Source organism: Delphinus delphis, chromosome 14 (assembly GCF_949987515.2).
Source record: "Delphinus delphis chromosome 14, mDelDel1.2, whole genome shotgun sequence".
Classification (NCBI taxonomy): Eukaryota; Metazoa; Chordata; class Mammalia; order Artiodactyla; family Delphinidae; genus Delphinus; species Delphinus delphis.
The window spans coordinates 40,174,161-40,192,100 of NC_082696.1; the positions used below are offsets into that span (position 1 = coordinate 40,174,161).

At 34.6% G+C, this 17,940-nt stretch overlaps 1 long non-coding RNA gene across 2 annotated transcripts in view; it reads right to left on the reverse strand.

The window, feature by feature from the left end:
* The window catches only part of LOC132437291 (uncharacterized), a 464,385-nt gene that overhangs the window by 53,677 nt on the left and 392,768 nt on the right, over window positions 1–17,940 (reverse strand). Inside the window, exon 3 of one of the 2 annotated variants that reach the window (XR_009521997.1) lies at window positions 10,258–10,349. This is a non-coding gene — a long non-coding RNA (uncharacterized lncRNA). Of the gene's footprint in view, window positions 1–9,857; window positions 10,350–17,940 lie in introns of those variants that run through there. The other variant, XR_009521996.1, reaches the window with a different exon arrangement.

The window sequence follows — 17,940 nt, forward strand, 5'->3', positions numbered from 1 at the left end:
AAAAATGGATAGCTGTTTAATTCTTAAAGAAGCTGGGAATCCTTGTGGAAAACATTTGTGTGTTAAGGCTTATCCCTACCAATCATTTCCAAGAAGGTAAGGACTGTAGCACTTGAAGTAAAATGTACAGCTCCATTAAATTAAACTATCATTTTAATAGTTACTTCTTATCAGCTATATTTTAATTAAAACTAGAAGTAATTACATTGCTGTCATTGAGTCTGAAGCCTAATTTTAAGAGGAGGAATTTTGATGGGAATTGTTGCAAGTTTCACTCTAAAATATTTCAAAGAAATGAATCACAAAATGTGGCAAAGATGTTGCCTGAAAACCAAAAATGAAGATATTATTCATATTTTATGGTAGCATATCAAGTGGAATTTCTGGAAATTTTATTTGAGTATCAAGTCTTAAAGTTGGTTTTCTAAATCATAATCAAATAGCACTGCAGATCCACCAAGCCTTTCCAGAAAAATTAAGAAATAGTCTCATACTGTGAAACCATACCAGAACTTGGATTTCCTCAAGACTGTTCCAATTTTCCTTATGATGAATTGAGGAACAAAGAGCTTGAGAGATTTACTTAAGGGACAAGTTGATGGGAAACTCAGAGCCAGAGCATGAGCTCTCTGAATCCAAAGCATTCATGTTTTCCATTTCAAGTTATTGCCTCTTCTAAGAGTGCAATGCCCTGTACACATCCTAATAATGTTTAGGCACCTTGTGTCCTAAACCCTCTACTACATGAGGCAAACCAGTTATCCCATTCTAAAGACATTAGGAAACAAATTTATTTTTGAGGGACCAAAAAGCACTCCTTAATTCCTGATGTCTTGACAAAGTCCACTTGTCTCTGCCTCTGGCTGCCACTGTGGCCAAGCTATCATCACTACTCCACTGGATTTTTATACCAAACTTCTACTGACCTGCCTGCTCTCACTGTTGTCCCCAATTACAGCCACCCTCCACCCAAGCCCACTGAGTTTTCACACAGAAGTTGGCGTTCTTTTAAAATCTAAGTTTCATCATGTGAATGTCTTGCTTAAACCTTTAAAATCCTTCCTATTATTTTTAAAATGACGATCAAAATCCTTAACCTGGCTTCCAGACTGAATGATTCCTCACCCCTCCTCATACACACTCTAAACTTACCCTGCACAAATCTCCATTGATCCAGTCACAAGGGTTTCTGGATTTCTCAAAGTGGCAAGCTCTGTCTCACTTCCTCAGAGTGTAGAAGAATTCCCTTCTACCTGAAATGATTTTTGTCACCTAATTTCTTCCTGTGCCTTCTTTACATAATTAGCTTCCATTCATTTTTATATGGTCTTTCCTTAAATGCCATTTTTCCGAAAAGCTTTCCTTGCTCTTTGAAAACGTTGGTTAGGACTCATTTTCTTTCATAGTACTTATCACTCCCAATTATAATTATATTTGTATTGATACGATACTTGGAATCTCTTACTGCCACAAGACGGTCATCTCCCTGAGGGTAAGCACAGGGCTCTTTTGTTCACCAATTAAACCCCCTAACACCTTGCAAGTGCCAGACTCAATAAGTATATAATGAATCAACAAATGAAAGGGAAGACAGCATGAATTAATTGGTGGTTTTCATATCAGCATTCTCAACCATTGTTCCTGAAGGTCACTGCATGAGAATTTCCACATATCTGTGTTGAAATACAGATTCCTAGGCCCGTGGATAGTCTACTGACTCAGACTCTCTAGGCACAGGGCCTTATATCAAAGAAGTGATTCCAGTGTGCTGCTTAGTTTGTGGAATCACTCAGCTAAACAATGTTTCCAACAGTAACCATATGTGAAACTGTGTAAACTCCGAATTCAATCTCTTTACAGAAGAGGGAGTATGTATGTAATTATCCAAGTAACTTGTATAAATATATGAAGAATTACTAGGCTTGGTTTACATGATGTAAAAATGAATAATATAGAACTTATTTGCTTGGAGGAGATCACAAATTATTACATTAGATAGATTTATAGATTACAATAAATTAAAATATATTTTTCAGTATGTTGAGATGCAACATTAAGTCCAGATTAGAAAGTATGAAGGAAAAACTATGGGGTGTTAAGACCCCAATTTGAATTGAGTCTTAAGAGATGAGTAGGAATAGAGGAAGGAGATTTCTGGAAGATAAAGTAACTAGAAGTTATGGAATCATGAAAGAGCATGGCTGCTTCAAACACTGAGTCAGAATACATGAGAGGCTAGTGTGTAAAGGGCATTTGTAAGCCAAACCAAAGAACTTAGATGAAAATTTTAATCAATATAGTAACATTTACAAAGACAATGACACTGCCTTTCAGGACTTTGTGATGAACAAACTGATCTCTTAGCTGATTTTACAAGCTTAGGTTTTTTTTCCTGCCAACTATGAGACTAGTTGCCTTTGAATTGAAAAATATTATATTTGCCAACAAGAATATTTTTTATTACTATGTATACTAAAATGAAATCTTCAGTCTTCTAATTCTCTGTATAAAATGTCATGTTGGAATTTAAATTGGTATTTAAAGACATCTTCCATCAACAGATGAATGGATAAAGAAGATGTGGCACATATATACAATGGAATATTACTCAGCCATAAAAGAAATGAAATTGAGTTATTTGTAGTGAGGTGGATGGACCTAGAGTCTGTCATACAGAGTGAAGTAAGTCATAAAGAGAAAAACAAATACCATATGCTAATACATATATAAGGAATCTAAGAAAAAAAAAGGTCATGAAGAACCTAGGGGCAAGACGGGAATAAAGACACAGACCTACTAGAGAATGGACTAGAGGATATGGGGAGGGGGAAGGGTAAGCTGTGACAAAGTGAGAGAGTGGCATGGACATATACACACTACCAAAGGTAAGGTAGATAGCTATTGGGAAGCAGCCGCATAGCACAGGGAGATCAGCTAGGTGCTTTGTGACCACCTAGAGGGGTGGGATAGGGAGGGTGGGAGGGAGACACAAGACGGAGGAGATATGGTGATGTATGTATATGTATAGCTGATTCACTTTGTTATAAAGCAGAAACTAACACACCATTATAAAGCAATTATATTCCAATAAAGATGTTAAAAAAAATAAAGACATCTATACATTTACCAGTAATAAATTAACAAGAAGTACCTGATTAAAAAAAAAGACATCTATACAAAAGTATGCCTTGTATTCTTCAAAATTATAATATATTTAATTTTATATGGACTGCTATCTAGCTATAGAAAATGCACATTTTGTATCGTTGATGTGGAAATGTATCACAATTGTTAACTGAAAAAGGTTATGTAAACAACAGAATGGGCATTCTCTAATTCAATAGTTCTCAGCCCTAGCTGTACTTTAAACCACCTAGAAAGCTTTCTAATTGATAGTAGGCACTCAGTATATGCACCTTGTGTTGATTTAGAGTTCCCTTATTAGTTTAAAAGACTAACAATAAATATTAAAATCTGTATTAATGATAATCTGCTAACATCAGGGGAGAGAGAAAGACCAGAAAAAAATTATATTAACATTTTTTGAAACTTAAGCTCTAAAAGCACACTCCTTGCATATTCTCAACTGACTAAAAGAAATGCTTTAGTTACCTCCATGATAATGTCTGAATTTCTAGTTGTTCTCTTTTAGGGACAAATATTTGTGATTATTTTAAGGATTGTAAAGAAAATTATTTTATACATCATATTTTGCTCTTGCCAAATTACATTAATTGTTGGACTAATCTCCAACATTTTTCTTTTTCTTTATAGTTTTCTGCACAAATGTCAGCATTTAGTATTACAATGAAAAAGTAAAAAAGAGTATTGTCTGAACGAATTTTTTTCTGTGAGAACCCTGAAATTCAAGCTTGCCACACATTAGTGGCTCTGCCTTGATGTGATGTGTGAGCAAACTACTGTGTGCTGGATTAATATCCATCCCTGAAGAACAGTCTAGAGAAGCTTTCCTACTCAACTGAGCTGCATTCTAAAAATGATTATAATTTATATTTAATCCTTTGAGCTTTATCTCTTTCCAAAATGGCAAGGAGTTTTCCTGTCTCTGACAGTGCTTGGGCATATGAATTAGAGCATTTAAAAAACATAGTTGTGATGAGAAACACATATTTCTTGGTGTAGAAAGAAAGCATGGAATGAATTAGGAAGTTTATTTAAATTCTAAGTGATAAATAATAGCTGTATATTTCTATATACTTCAGCTCTTGATTTTCCTCTTCTGTCTAATGGGAATAATAAGTTTTGCCTTAATTCACAGAGTTACAGTAAGAATACAGGGTTCTACACATATACTGCTATATTAAATAATATGGTACCTTCAGTCCGAAGTCACTTGATATCTGCTCATTCAGTAAATATTTTTTGAAGACATACAATGCGGGTATATTTAATGAATAAAATCTTGACTTCAAAGTCAAACCTTGCTACCTCTTCCTACTTATATGACCTTTTGAAATTAATTTTCTCTCTCTGATTCTCAGTTTTCTCATCAGAAAAGTAGAAGGGGAATAACAATATGTGTCTCAGTAAATTATTGGGAGAATGTAATCGGACAACATGCATTAAAGACAGACTCAAATAGGAATTGAGTAATGACAGCATGTTAGGACGTTCAGGACAGAGTTAACACAGCAGGACTGGTCCTTAGAAGGGCTTGTTTGCAGAGCTGGCCCTTGGCTGGCTTCAGGAAGTTTGGCTTTGAAATGTTCTGTAAACTGATCAAGTCTCTGTACTGCTCTGTGTAGACTGTTTGTATAGGCAATGTGATTTATGGTGAACAAATGCTTTCCTTCTGGGAATATCGAATTTTGGTAGCTGTGGCTAGGCAGAGTGCCTATGTGACCAGCCCCTAATAAAACCTTGGACTCTGAGTCTCAAACAGACTTTCCTGTGCGGAAGTCGTGTACATTTCACTGGTGGAGGAAGGTGTGTGTTCTGTCGCCCCTTTGAGGAGCACATAGGAAACCTGTGGTGGGATTCATTCAGTCTCTGCGAGATGTGTCTTTTTCCCCTTGCTAATCCTGTTGTGTATTCGTTCTCTGTAGTATTTCACAGCCATAAGTATAATAGCCTTCGAGTCCCCTGAGTCCGTCTAACAAATCGCCAAATATGTGAGTGGCCTTGGGACTCCCAATCCAAGTAGTAGCAATGATGGAATTTGTTAAAACGACCTCCCTTCACAGAAACATGACTAAAGCGTTGTTTGGGGAAAAGAAAGAGGTGGGGTTGCTGAAGCCCTGATGCCTGGATGGCTTTGGAATCACCCATATGTGAAATAGAAGGTGAGCTGTCATCTGTTATGAGAGGTAAAATATACCAACAAAATTGAAAAATGACAAATCTAATCCTAGCTCAATGGATCCCTTGGTTTCTTTTTGCTGTGGTAGCTAAGGTGGCAAAAGATGAAACAAGAAAGAACAGAAAGGGCCTGAAATCCCCAAGATTACACTTTTTAAGGTGGGAAGGAGTAACTTACATTTTCTGAATGGCTACAATGCCTTTACATTTACCAGAATTAAGTTAGTACTAATCTGACCCAGAATTATGATGAATAAATGCATGTTATAATTCCCACAGCAGCCAGGAAGAAAAAAAAAAGAAGAATTAAAATGATGTATTAGACGTCTATTTACTCATATATATATTAAATTATACATACATATATATATATATATCTACCTTGCAGGAGATATCACTGAATATGATTGTTCTTCTAGGGCTTTGAAATTATGAAAATATTAATACAAAACTGAGTTATATGAATATAGACAATTCAAATTAGAATTCAAGTATAATATAAAAGAAATTATTTATTCAACAGTGTCTTCAAAGTTTACATCACATTTAAACAAGATTTAAATTTAATATCTATTTATAACATTCAATATTCTTATGAATTAAGAATATTGAAATTTCTATTTAAAAAATAAAATTGTAATTTTATGACTGGAAGAGACCTTAGCAACAAGTTCTTCATTTATAAATAAGGACTGTCAGAGACTATCAGGACATCCATAATTTGCCAAAAATCAATTTGTCCCATTCCACTGCTTTTTCCAGAAAAATATGTACCTCTTGTTTCACAATAAACAGCTCCCTTAAAAGTGTGTATATCTAATTTATTTTTGAAATATTTTAATAGTTTCATGAAGTTAATACTTCAGTATTAAAATTCTCCTTGCTTTAGGCTTTTTGCCAAATGGTTAATCATGTGCCATTGCAACCAAAAACCATAACAAACAACGTTAACAGCCATTTTGCTGCTCAAACACCTCCCCTACTGAAAATCCGTTTTCAAATAATTTAGAAAATTTTTTATATTGAAAATAATAAAACTTTAATTTACTTGGTTTATAAAGTTCCTATTTTATGAGTTAGAGTGAAATTATCTATATTTAGAACTAAGCAAATGTTAAACACTAGCTGCAATTCGTTAATAACATTAATGTACAATAGAACCCAACAAATTATCTCCAACAACTTACAGCATTTTTTCACCTTTAAGACTTTATTGAGAACATTAATTAAATAAATCGCCCTTTTGCACTATAGCTACATGAGCATTCATGACTTGAAGTTCATGAAGCAGTATAATTTGGGGTGGGTGTGAGAGGAACAGTATGTGTGAAGATGTCCTTGGGCTTGGACTCACAGTGAAACACTTCAGAATGTGACAATTTCCTTCCTTAACAAATCATGCAATTTCCAGTGTCATCCTTCCGGTGGATGACACTGCTCAGTTGGATTATCACTCATGCAGCTTTCTGCCATAAAAAGATTGGTTCCTGAGAGTTGTAAAGTTCAAGAGGCTGAACAAAATAGAAAGGAGGAAAAGAGGAGGAAAAAAAAAGTTTTAGAGTGTTCGTGAAGCCCTCTTCAGGCTGTGGGATGTACTGGGAGTGAGAAGCATACCTTTGTTGTGCGTCAAGGTGAAAGGACTTCCCGGTGATCACTAGAAAATGTGTGCATGGGTAAGCTGGAGTGCCTCTCAGCCACGCTCTGAGTACTAGTTCTTTAGCTTGTCTAGTCTTAATTTTTATTTTTAACTGTAAACAGAGATTGTTCAGTTATATTTGTATCAAACAGATTAACTAATAGAAGCCATGTTTGAAATCTTTAGAATCTGGTAACATTTCAAAATACCACATAGATAAAGCCATACATAGAGAGAAACTTGAAGCTTTTAAATACTTACATTAGAAAATAAATAATCTTAAATCAGTAACCTAAAATTCTCTATTAAAAATGAGAATAAGATATAAAAATCACCAAAATCTATGTAGTAGCCAAGTGATAGAGAAAAAAGATAAGGGTAAAATTAAACACTAAGTTTTCCCAAGGGTTCTTTAAAACTTTGTATTCAACTGCATGTGTTTCACTATGCAGTGTGTTACTGTACAATAATGTAAATTTCCTCTGTAAAGAGCACAATAATGTAAACTTCCTCTCCTACATACTGGATAAATGGAAAGGCATTGCTGAGAAATAAACAAGCCACAGCTACACTACTTGAATTTTATGCCCAGGGTCACGACTGGCTCAAAATCCAAAGTTCTTATCCGCCACCAAGAACTTACTCTCTAAATTTAAAGACATTCCTGATTTCATTATTTGAAAGTATACTTGCCACTAGCCCAAGGTTTGATGAATATTATGAGCAACTCAAAGCTCGGCTTAACATTATGTTGATTTTTGCAACTCAGCACTCATTAAATATTGCTTGACTGAAAGAATAAATGGACGAGTATATACATTAATAAATTTAAAGGAAGGATCATTTTTAGGGAGTATGATTTTATTTCCTTCTCATTTATATTCAAATGCTTTTAACAGAAGTTTGAAATTATCTTTCTCTGATTTCATCTCATTAGTTTTGAGTGATCTTAATGCCACTCTAAATACATATACATATACATATATACATATGTTTCTAATAAGCGTGCCTCATAATTATTTCTCTATACATGCATTTGTACATTTTTGATTGTACTGGATATTCATATGAAAATGAAAAATTCTTTCAAAAACTATCAACTTCAAGCATCTGCTTGGATTGTTCAATATTAAAATTTGGGTCTTAACCCATGGCCTAGAACTCTATTTAGTAGCTTTGACTCAGTCAACTGAACAAGTTCTTGCTGCACATTTTGTGGCTTCTTAGGTCAGCTTCAAATGCCTGTTTGCTTTGATATTGGTCTCTTAGAGTTGGTACCTTCTAAATATCACAAAATTGGCACGGATAAGGAAAAAATAGCCCAGTCTTTTAAAATATATGTACATGAGATCCATTATGATGCTCATTTGGGAATTTTGTCTGCACTTTAGTTAAATTTAATAGATCTGAGGCTTCCTTATTCCTGGTTCCTAAAATGAATCTGCAAGTCAGATCCACAATCATTAAATGTAATTTAATCAATCTTCAAAAGTCATAAAAGCTCTAAAACCAAATTTTAAAAGAATTTGTGGCAAATGTGACCTCAACTTATATATGAGTATTAGTGTGAGGAGTTGAATATTCATATATTAAAACTATGGACCATATAACAGCTTTTATTTTGCTCACTGATTTGCAAAGAAGGACCCATTTTGATTAATCTGGAAGCCTAACCATAGATTTGGATTTCTGGGATCATTATGATTGACTTTTTAAAAGTCAGATCTGATGTATTTCGATTATATAGACATGGCTTGAAATATATGTATCAAGACAAGCAGATGGTCATAAGAGACCCCAATATATTTACTGGACATTTGTAGTTTTTATTTCTCTAAAGGTCCAAGGGGAGAATCTGCAGCTAAGATCAACTTTCTAGGAGACTGGGTAGTGTGTAAGAGGTGGGAAAGCTCTTTTACAGGCTTGTTTCCAGCTTCACCGAAGGTCATTGTATATAAGCTCAAATTCATCTAAGCCCTGACATCTTCATGTATACTTGGCCTTCATACTCAGATACCTTGGTGTCTAAACCTTGCTCTGTTTAAACCATATGTATTAAGTATTTCTAACATATATTGTAAGAAAATAGAATAGGAGGAAGAAAGAGTCCCCCTCACTTAGGGCTCTAAGCTCTAAGCAGCTCCACGTTTGGCAGCATAGAGCTGGCCCAGTTTAATCCTGGAAACTAGGAATGAGAGCAGCTGGATCCTTTCACCTCATCTAGAGTGTTCACAGGAGTCCTGATTGAGCATCACAATGGATCAATTGATCAGATTTTTTTTACTTCCTTGTGCTGTTTTTTTCCTTATCAATACTGTCCTATTTAGAGATTTAGAGGGAAGTGACAGTAAATATTCGTATCAGTGCCAACATGTGCTCATAGCTGGCCTAGGGACCTAGTTACAAAATGAACCACAAGAACTTCTTTTCAGATGACCTAGTCAAAGATACTAAATACCTAGTAACCATGTGCTTCTCTTTCCACTATGTGATTTTTTTCCCAATAAAACCTGTATATTTACAGGATATATACTATGACTTGTTAGACCTGTGTGGGCTTAATTATACCAAACCAAGATATTTAGTCCCTTCAGTATTATTCAGTAAATCATAATTAAGTTAATAAATGTACAATTGATGAACAAATCTACATAATTATGTATGTAAATTTTATTTTAATGAAACTACCATCATATCATCATATCATCATACCCATATTTTCAAGCAATTGATAACTTTTAAAGAGATCAGGTTTGGAATTAATTCTGCTCATATATACTTAAAAAAAACTTTTTAAAAGAAATGCCTACAGTATTATTTTATGAACTACAGAACTCTAGTACCATTACTTCATAGTTATTCTTACTTTTGTAATGGTATTACCAAGTATAATTATCCATGTTGTGATTCAGTCATTAATTTTGATGAAAAATCAAATTTCCTGCTAGGCGAAGAATTTGTACACACTAAGAATATGTCTAAGAAGATTTTACAGACTTAAGGCATTTTCAAAACTAGATCACTACCGATAATTCCGTAGTAATTTTGTGAATATTCTCCTTATGAACCAACTAAATTCAGTAAGAGACAATTCCTCATTATTGCCAATCAGAGTTTCTGCTGCCACTGCTTTGGGAATTATTGCCATGGAAGACAGAACCAAGAGCCTACCCACCACCGTTGCAACAGAAAGAGGGGTCCTCACTTCTCACTCATTGCAGTCTCCTTCCAGAAACTGTGAGAGCAACATTGCAGGTAGGCCAGGCCTGAACTTACCCATCCTTGTCCTTACTTGCACTTACCTCTGTCAGTCTTAGGTTTTCCAGGCTATTTTTGCTGATATAAGACACAGTCCATGCTTCGTCCCAGTTGAGATTCTTTCCTTCAGATATTCCTGTGAATTTGTAGATACACATAAAGTCAGGGAAAAGAAGACAGTTCATTTAACTATACATCAAGTATATTTGAATCTTAGATCTAATCCAATTAATCCTAAAGCACTCACATACATTGACATGAAATACATAAATCCTATCTACAATGACAATGAGAAGTGATTTTACAGCATTATATTGAGCTCATACGCCAACATTTTAACAGTTTCTATGCCAGTCACTGTTCTAAGTGTTTTACACATATTACCATATTTAACATTTAGAATGACACTTTATGGAAGATACCAACATACCCAGATGAGAAAACTAAAGAACAAAGAATCTAAGTAATTGCTCAACTTATAGCTAATTAAAAGGCAGAGCCAGGATTTAAAATTGAGCATTCCAGGTCTAGAATATGCACTTTTAGCCACTATACTATACTCAATTACAATATATATAAAATGTCGTTGCAACCAAAAACCGTAACAAACAATGTAACAGCCATTTTGCTGCTCAAAAAGTTAATTACAGCTCTATATCTTCCATGAAACATGGTAGGATTGCTTTTTCATTCTCCTTTGTAAGTGTTTGGTATTTCCATGTAGTTCTGGTAAATAAATCTTGTATCTCATTTTCAGGCTTGATATTTATTATTTTTTTTAACATCTTTATTGGAGTAATAAGGGCTTTACAATGCTGTGTTAGTTTCTGATTTTAACAAACTGAATCAGCTATACATATATCGCCATATCTCTTCCCTTTTGCGTCTCCCTCCCATCCTCCCTATCCCACGCCTCTAGGTGGTCACAAAGCACTGAGCTGATCTCCCTGTGCTATGTGGCTGCTTCCCACTAGCTATCAGTTTTACATTTGGTAGTTTATATATGTCTGTGCAACTCTCCCACTTCTTCCCAGCTTACCATTCCCCCTCCCTGTGTCCTCAAGTTCATTCTCTACGTCTGCATCTTTATTCCTGCCCTGCCCCTAGGTTCTTCAGAACGCCCCCCTTTTTTTTTAGATTCCATATATATGTGTTAGCATAAGGTATTTCTTTTTCTCTTACTGACTTACTTCACTCTGTAGGACAGATTCTAGTCCATCCACCTGACTAAAAATAACTCAATTTCGTATCTTTTTACGGCTGAGTAATATTCCATTGTATATATGTGCCACATCTTCTTTACCATTCATCTGTCAGTGGACACTTAGGTTGCTTCCATGTCCTGGCTATTGTAAATACTGCTGCAAAAGAGTCATGTACCACAGTGTTCAGGCCTGATATTTAATTGCCTGTGTGAGACCCTTTGACACAGAGAGGGAAACATCCAAGATGGTGGATACTCCATCTGTCTGTATTTTTTTTAGTAATTAATCAGGAACTGTTCCTCTCAATTTGTGAGGAAATATAGTTGAACAAAAATCAAAATTGTATTACTTTAAGGCATACAAATTTAGGGATTGCTTGTTAGAAACAGTAAAATCTAAATACACTTCATGTTTCTGATATGAGTATAACAAAAAATGTAAACAAAACATGCTAAGCAATAAATTTAATAATTCTAAAACTTTCATCAGAATTAAAAGATGACAAATATTTTCTATCAAATATAATTTTATATTTATTAAATAATTTCATGTCTCTGTACGTTGCTAGTAAATGATTTCTTGCTTCTATTACCATCGTTGAAGTAAAATTTAAAGTGTCTAATGTCAAAAGACTAAGAACATAAAATAGGTAAATGGTTTATTATCAGAAGACTAGCTCACTTAAAGCACAATAAAATTTTTGGACTGTAATGATCTAACTTAATCCATCGACAAGTAGGTATTAGCTTCCTGATGTATGCTCATTACTGCTGATCTAGGAATTAAGACAGATAAAAAAGAAGTTTTAGAAAAGTAGCCAGATATCCATAAGATTTTTCAAGTTCTATTTTATAGATAAAGATTGGATATGATGCATCGAAGACTGGAATAACAGTTTCTGGAGCCAAGAAATTTATCACTAATAACTCAAAATGTCATTTTCTTTTGAAATATGTTATCAATTGGTTTTAAGTAATTTTAAAATGCTATATGTGTTTGTTTAATTTTAAAATGTTAGTTCTATATAAATTATAGAACAAATAATTTTTCCATAGTTAACTAAAAAAGGTGGATTTTCCCTCCCAAAAGAACTGTAATTAACAAATGTTTATATTTTATCATTAGGAATGAATTAGAAATATACCAACTTTCCTTTGGCTACTTAAACACTTATTTCATGGGGAAATATCTATGCAGAGGTTTTAAAAATACTGTTGAAAAAAGATAAATTTCCTCATAACACAGTTTATGTAAAGTTATATATCACACCTTCTGAAGGTATCTGTCAACTAATGGTTTTTATGGACAGAGATAATTCAAGTCATGTCACTGGTACAATTCTGGACAACATATTCACCCAAATAAAATAAGTTTAGTTTGTCAAGGAAAACAGTTGGGAAATAAACATGATAGCAAGATTTCCAATCTCACAGAAAAAACAATTACTGTGTTTGTTGTACAAATAATACCTCTCCAATTTTCCTACAGCTCTCTTGTCGTTTAGGAGTGAAAGCTTTATGTGTTGCTACCAAAGTCATTTCCTTAAATTCTTTTGTAACATTTGCTTTTATAGGAAGTGAAATATATTCTACTTTTTAGTTTTTTAATGGGAACCATATGGTAACAAGAGTAAAGCTGATGAAGCTAGAATTAGTGGAATTAGAGAGGACAGAAGGTAGACCTGAACTAAGTTATAGAAATGTGACTATTGAGTATCTCTTATTAGTGGAAATGTATTTATGTTTAGATAATCATACAATGAAAAAGAAATTATTTATGAACAATTTTTACACTGAAATTTGAGAGAGATGAAATATCTTCCCAAGCCCTCGTTTTTGGAAGGTTTTATTTTTATTCTCTTTGTTATTAGTTAAGTGTAAACATCATTTCCCTTTTTGTCCCTTGTCTTCCTCTGATCTAATTTCTTTTTTGTACAAAGTCACTGTAGGGAAGAAGGGGCAGAAAACTATGTTAAAAGGTAAAATGAGGCACATCAAAATATTCAACAGTTTATTGGAGCTTACATGGATTGGAATCTGGCAGCATGAAACCAAAGGTGAAGGAGTGTTCCACTAAGAGGAGATAGAGGCAAGGTTTTTATAGAGAAGTCAGTGAAGCAAAGCAAATCAATTCTTTGATTAGTTATAGCTTAAGCAGTTGCCTTATGTTGTAAAGCCTAGTTCGTTGTTTATGACTGGTTGTTCTTGAGTTTCACTTTCTTACATTCTAGTGCATGGACTCTGGCTCAAGTTTTGGTTTGCTTATGGGCTACCAAGGCATTAGAGCCCCTTCAGTCTAATGGCCTCCTTATTTAATTATTTTAACAATTCATACTTGAATTGTGAACAGAGCTTGTTTAGGAACAAAAACAGGAGGAAAAAAATAATTTCACTATCCATCCTCTTCCTCAATCTTGAAGAAATATTATTTTGAAAATTGCTGTTTGTACAGTCAGTGTTTTCATCCACTTCACTTGGATTCTCACACAGCTACATTTTTTTAAATGTTGTGGGAGTACTTATAAATCAAATATTAGAAAATAAAATTTACCAATGGAACAACCAAAACATGTTGCTCCCCAACATGTTGTGCTAGCCCTTTGGCGAGATAAAGGGAAGGACTCACACTTTTCTGCCCTAGAGGAGTTTTGTAATTTTGGAGAGATAAAACACCCAAATACAATGAATCAGGGACTACAGTGTAGCCAACAGCACAGCCTGTGATCCTAGAAGGCTTATTCTCTTCCACCTTTCTGACACAGTTTCAATCTAATATTCAAACAATATACTATATTGATTAAAAAAATTGGCTTTGGACCACCCAGACCTGCCTGATGGTCCAGTGGTTAAGATTCCGTGCTCCCAGTGCAGGGGGCCGGGTTTGATAGTTGGTCAGGGAACTAGATCCCACATGCATGCCACAAATAAGAATCCACATGCTGCAACTAAAAGATACTGCATGCCCCAACAAAGGTGCTGCACATGGCAACAAAGATCCCATGTGCTGCAACTAGACCCAGCACAGCCAAATAAATCGATATTAAAAAAATAAAAAAGGAACCACTGATACCACTTCCTGGATATATAAACTTGGATAAATTACTTATAATCCTTAAATTTTAGTTGCCTTATCTGAAAAATGGAGATAATGATAGTACTAACCACACTGGAGTTTTGAAGAATAAAATAGGATAATTACAAAAATTTTTTAGCTCATAGCCTCACACATAGTAAATGTTCAAATAATTATTAATTTGTTGTCATAATTAATAATAGGATGACTCTTTCATTTACTGCCAGAATTAAGTCCATTCTAGATAAGCCTGCACTGTGTGTGAGAGGAAATCAATATATGTATATTGGATCACCAGCAATTGCATAATGATTTAGCTATCTATGCTCAAGTCAACAATAGCTCCTCAAGGCACAATTGTCCATTTTCAGTTTTCTTGTTATCTCCAGAGATACACTTTCACTTAGCTATGGTGGTCAATCCATCAGATATACGGTAACCAGAAAGCCTAGATTTCCTGTTATTTTCATTATTTTTCCTGCTTTCTATAATATGGACTTGTTTTTAATAAGAAATAAGTGAGTTCAAGAGAATTACAGTCATGTTTATTCCTCTTCTGCTATGCATGTTAAATCCTTCGTAATGTTCTACCTGGTATTTCTGTGGGATCTAAACTGTGGGCCAGTTATTTTGTGAAGCAACATTGAGTTGGATGTATATTTGGACAGATTTTTTTTTTCAGTGAAACAACACATCAGAGATAAAAATGTTAACACGGTAGAAAAAACAGAGATTTTAGTTATTCTGATAATCTGCAAAGTATTTCATCTTCGGATAGTTCTGAAAAAAATGATGTGTGCCTAACACTTAGCTTTTGAGTTATCAGATATAAAGATTTTTAAAGTTGGCGTTACAAATGTGCTCAAGGGCCTTCCCTGTTGGTGCAGTGGATAAGACTCTGCATTCCAAATGCAGGGGGCCCAGGTTCAATCCCTGGTCAGGGAACTAGATCTCACGTGCATGCCACAACTAAGAGTTCACATGCCACAACTAAGGAAGCTGCCTGCCACAACTAAGACCAAGTGCAACCAAATAAATAAACATTAAAAAAAAAAAGAAATGTGCTCGCAATGGATATCAATGGGCAAAAATGTAGCTGATTCAAGATTCATGGATTAAATTCAAATATTTACTTATTTGCAAAATAATAGCAGTAGTTTCCTTCAATTCAAAGTACATATGTTTTTCACCTATCCTTCTCAAACTCTTCCAAAGTACAGCAGAGGGAGAAACACTCCGAAACTTATTCTACGAAGCCACCATCATGCTGATACCAAAACAAGACGAAGATGCCACAAGAAAAGAAAACTACAGGCCAATAACACTGATGAACATAGATGCAAAAATCCTCAACAAAATACTAGCAAACAGAATCCAACAGCACATTAAAAGGATCATACACCATGATCAAGTGGGGTTTATCCCAGGAATGCAAGTATTCTTCAATATACACAAATCAATCAACGTGATACACCATATTAACAAACTGAAGGAGAAAAACCATATGATCATCTCAATAGATGCAGAGAAAGCTTTCAACAAAATTCAATACCCATTTATGATAAAAACCCTCCAGAAAATAGGCATAGAGGGAACTTACCTCAATGTAATAAAGGCCATGTATGACAAACCCACAGCCAACATTGTCCTCAATGGTGAAAAACAGAAACCATTTCCACTAAGATCAGTAACAAGACAAGGTTGCCCACTCTCAACACTATTATTCAACATAGTTTTGGAAGTTTTAGCCAAAGCAATCATAGAAGAAAAAGAAATAAAAGGAATCCAAATCAGAAAAGAAGTAAAGCTGTCACTGTCACTGTTTACAGATGACATGATACTATACATGGAGAATCCTAGATATGCTACTACAGAAAACTACTAGAGCTGATCAATGAATTTGGTAAAGTAGCAGGATCCAAATTAATGCACAGAAATCTCTTGCATTCCTACACACTAATGATGAAAAATCTGAAAGAGAAATAAAGGAAACACTCCCATTTACCATTGCAACAAAAAGAATAAAATACCTAGGAATAAACCTACCTAAGGAGACAAAAGACCATTATTCAGAAAACTATAAGACACTGATGAAAGAAATTAAAGATGATACAACAGATGGAGAGATATACCGTGTTCTTGGATTGGAAGAATCAACATTGTGAAAATGACTATACTACCCAAAGCAATCTACAGATTCAATGCAATCTCTATCAAACTATCACTGGCATTTTTCACAGAACTAGAAGAAAAAATTTCACAATTTGTATGGAAACACAAAAGACCCTGAATAGCCAAAGCAATATTGAGAAAGAAAAACATAGCTGGAGGAATCAGGCTCCCTGACTTCAGACTATACTACAGAAGTTACAGTAATCAAGATAGTATGGTACTGGCACAAAAACAGAAATAGAGATCAATGGAACAGGATAGAAGGTCCAAAGATAAACCCATGCACATATGGTCACTGTATTTTTGATAAAGAAGGCAAGAATATACAAGGAAGAAAAGACAGCCTCTTCAATAAGTGGTGCTGGGAAAACTGGACAGCTACACATAAAAGAATGAAATTAGAACATCCCCTAACACCATACACAAAAATAAACTCAAAATGGATTCTTTAATATAAGGCTAGACACTATAAAACTCTTAGAGGAAAACATAGGCAGAACACTCCATGACATAAATCACAGCAAGCTCTTTTTTGACCCACCTCCTAGAGAAATGGAAATAAAAACAGAAATAAACAAATGGGACCTAATGAAACTTCAAAGCTTTTGCACAGCAAAGCAAGGAACAAGACGAAAATACAACCCTCAGAAGGGGAGAAAACATTTGCAAGTGAAGCAACTGATAAAGGATTAATTTCCAAAATATACAAGCAGCTCATGCAGCTCAATAACAAAAAACAAGCAACCCAATCCAAAAATGGGCAGAAGACCTAAATAGACATTTCTCCAGAGAAGATATACAGATTGCCAACAAACACATGAAAGAATGCTCAACATCATTAGTCATTAGAGAAAGGCAAATCAAAACTACAATGAGGTATCACCTCACACCAGTCAGAATGGCCATCATCAAAAAATCTACAAACAATAAATGCTGGAGAAGATGTGGAGAAAAAGGAACCCTCTTGTAATGTTTGTGGGAATGTAAATTGATACAGCCACTATGGAGAACAGTATGGAGGTTCCTCAAAAAACTAAAAATAGAACTATCGTACCACCCAGGAATCCCACTACTGGGCATATACCCTGAGAAAACCATAATTCTAAAAGAGTCATGTACCACAATGTTCATTGCAGCTCTATTTACAATAGCCAGGACATGGAAGCAACTTAAGTGTCCATCGATAGATGAATGGATAAAGAAGATGTGGCACATATATACAATGGAATATTACTCAGCCATAAAAATAATGAAATTGAGTTATTTGTAGTTAGGTGG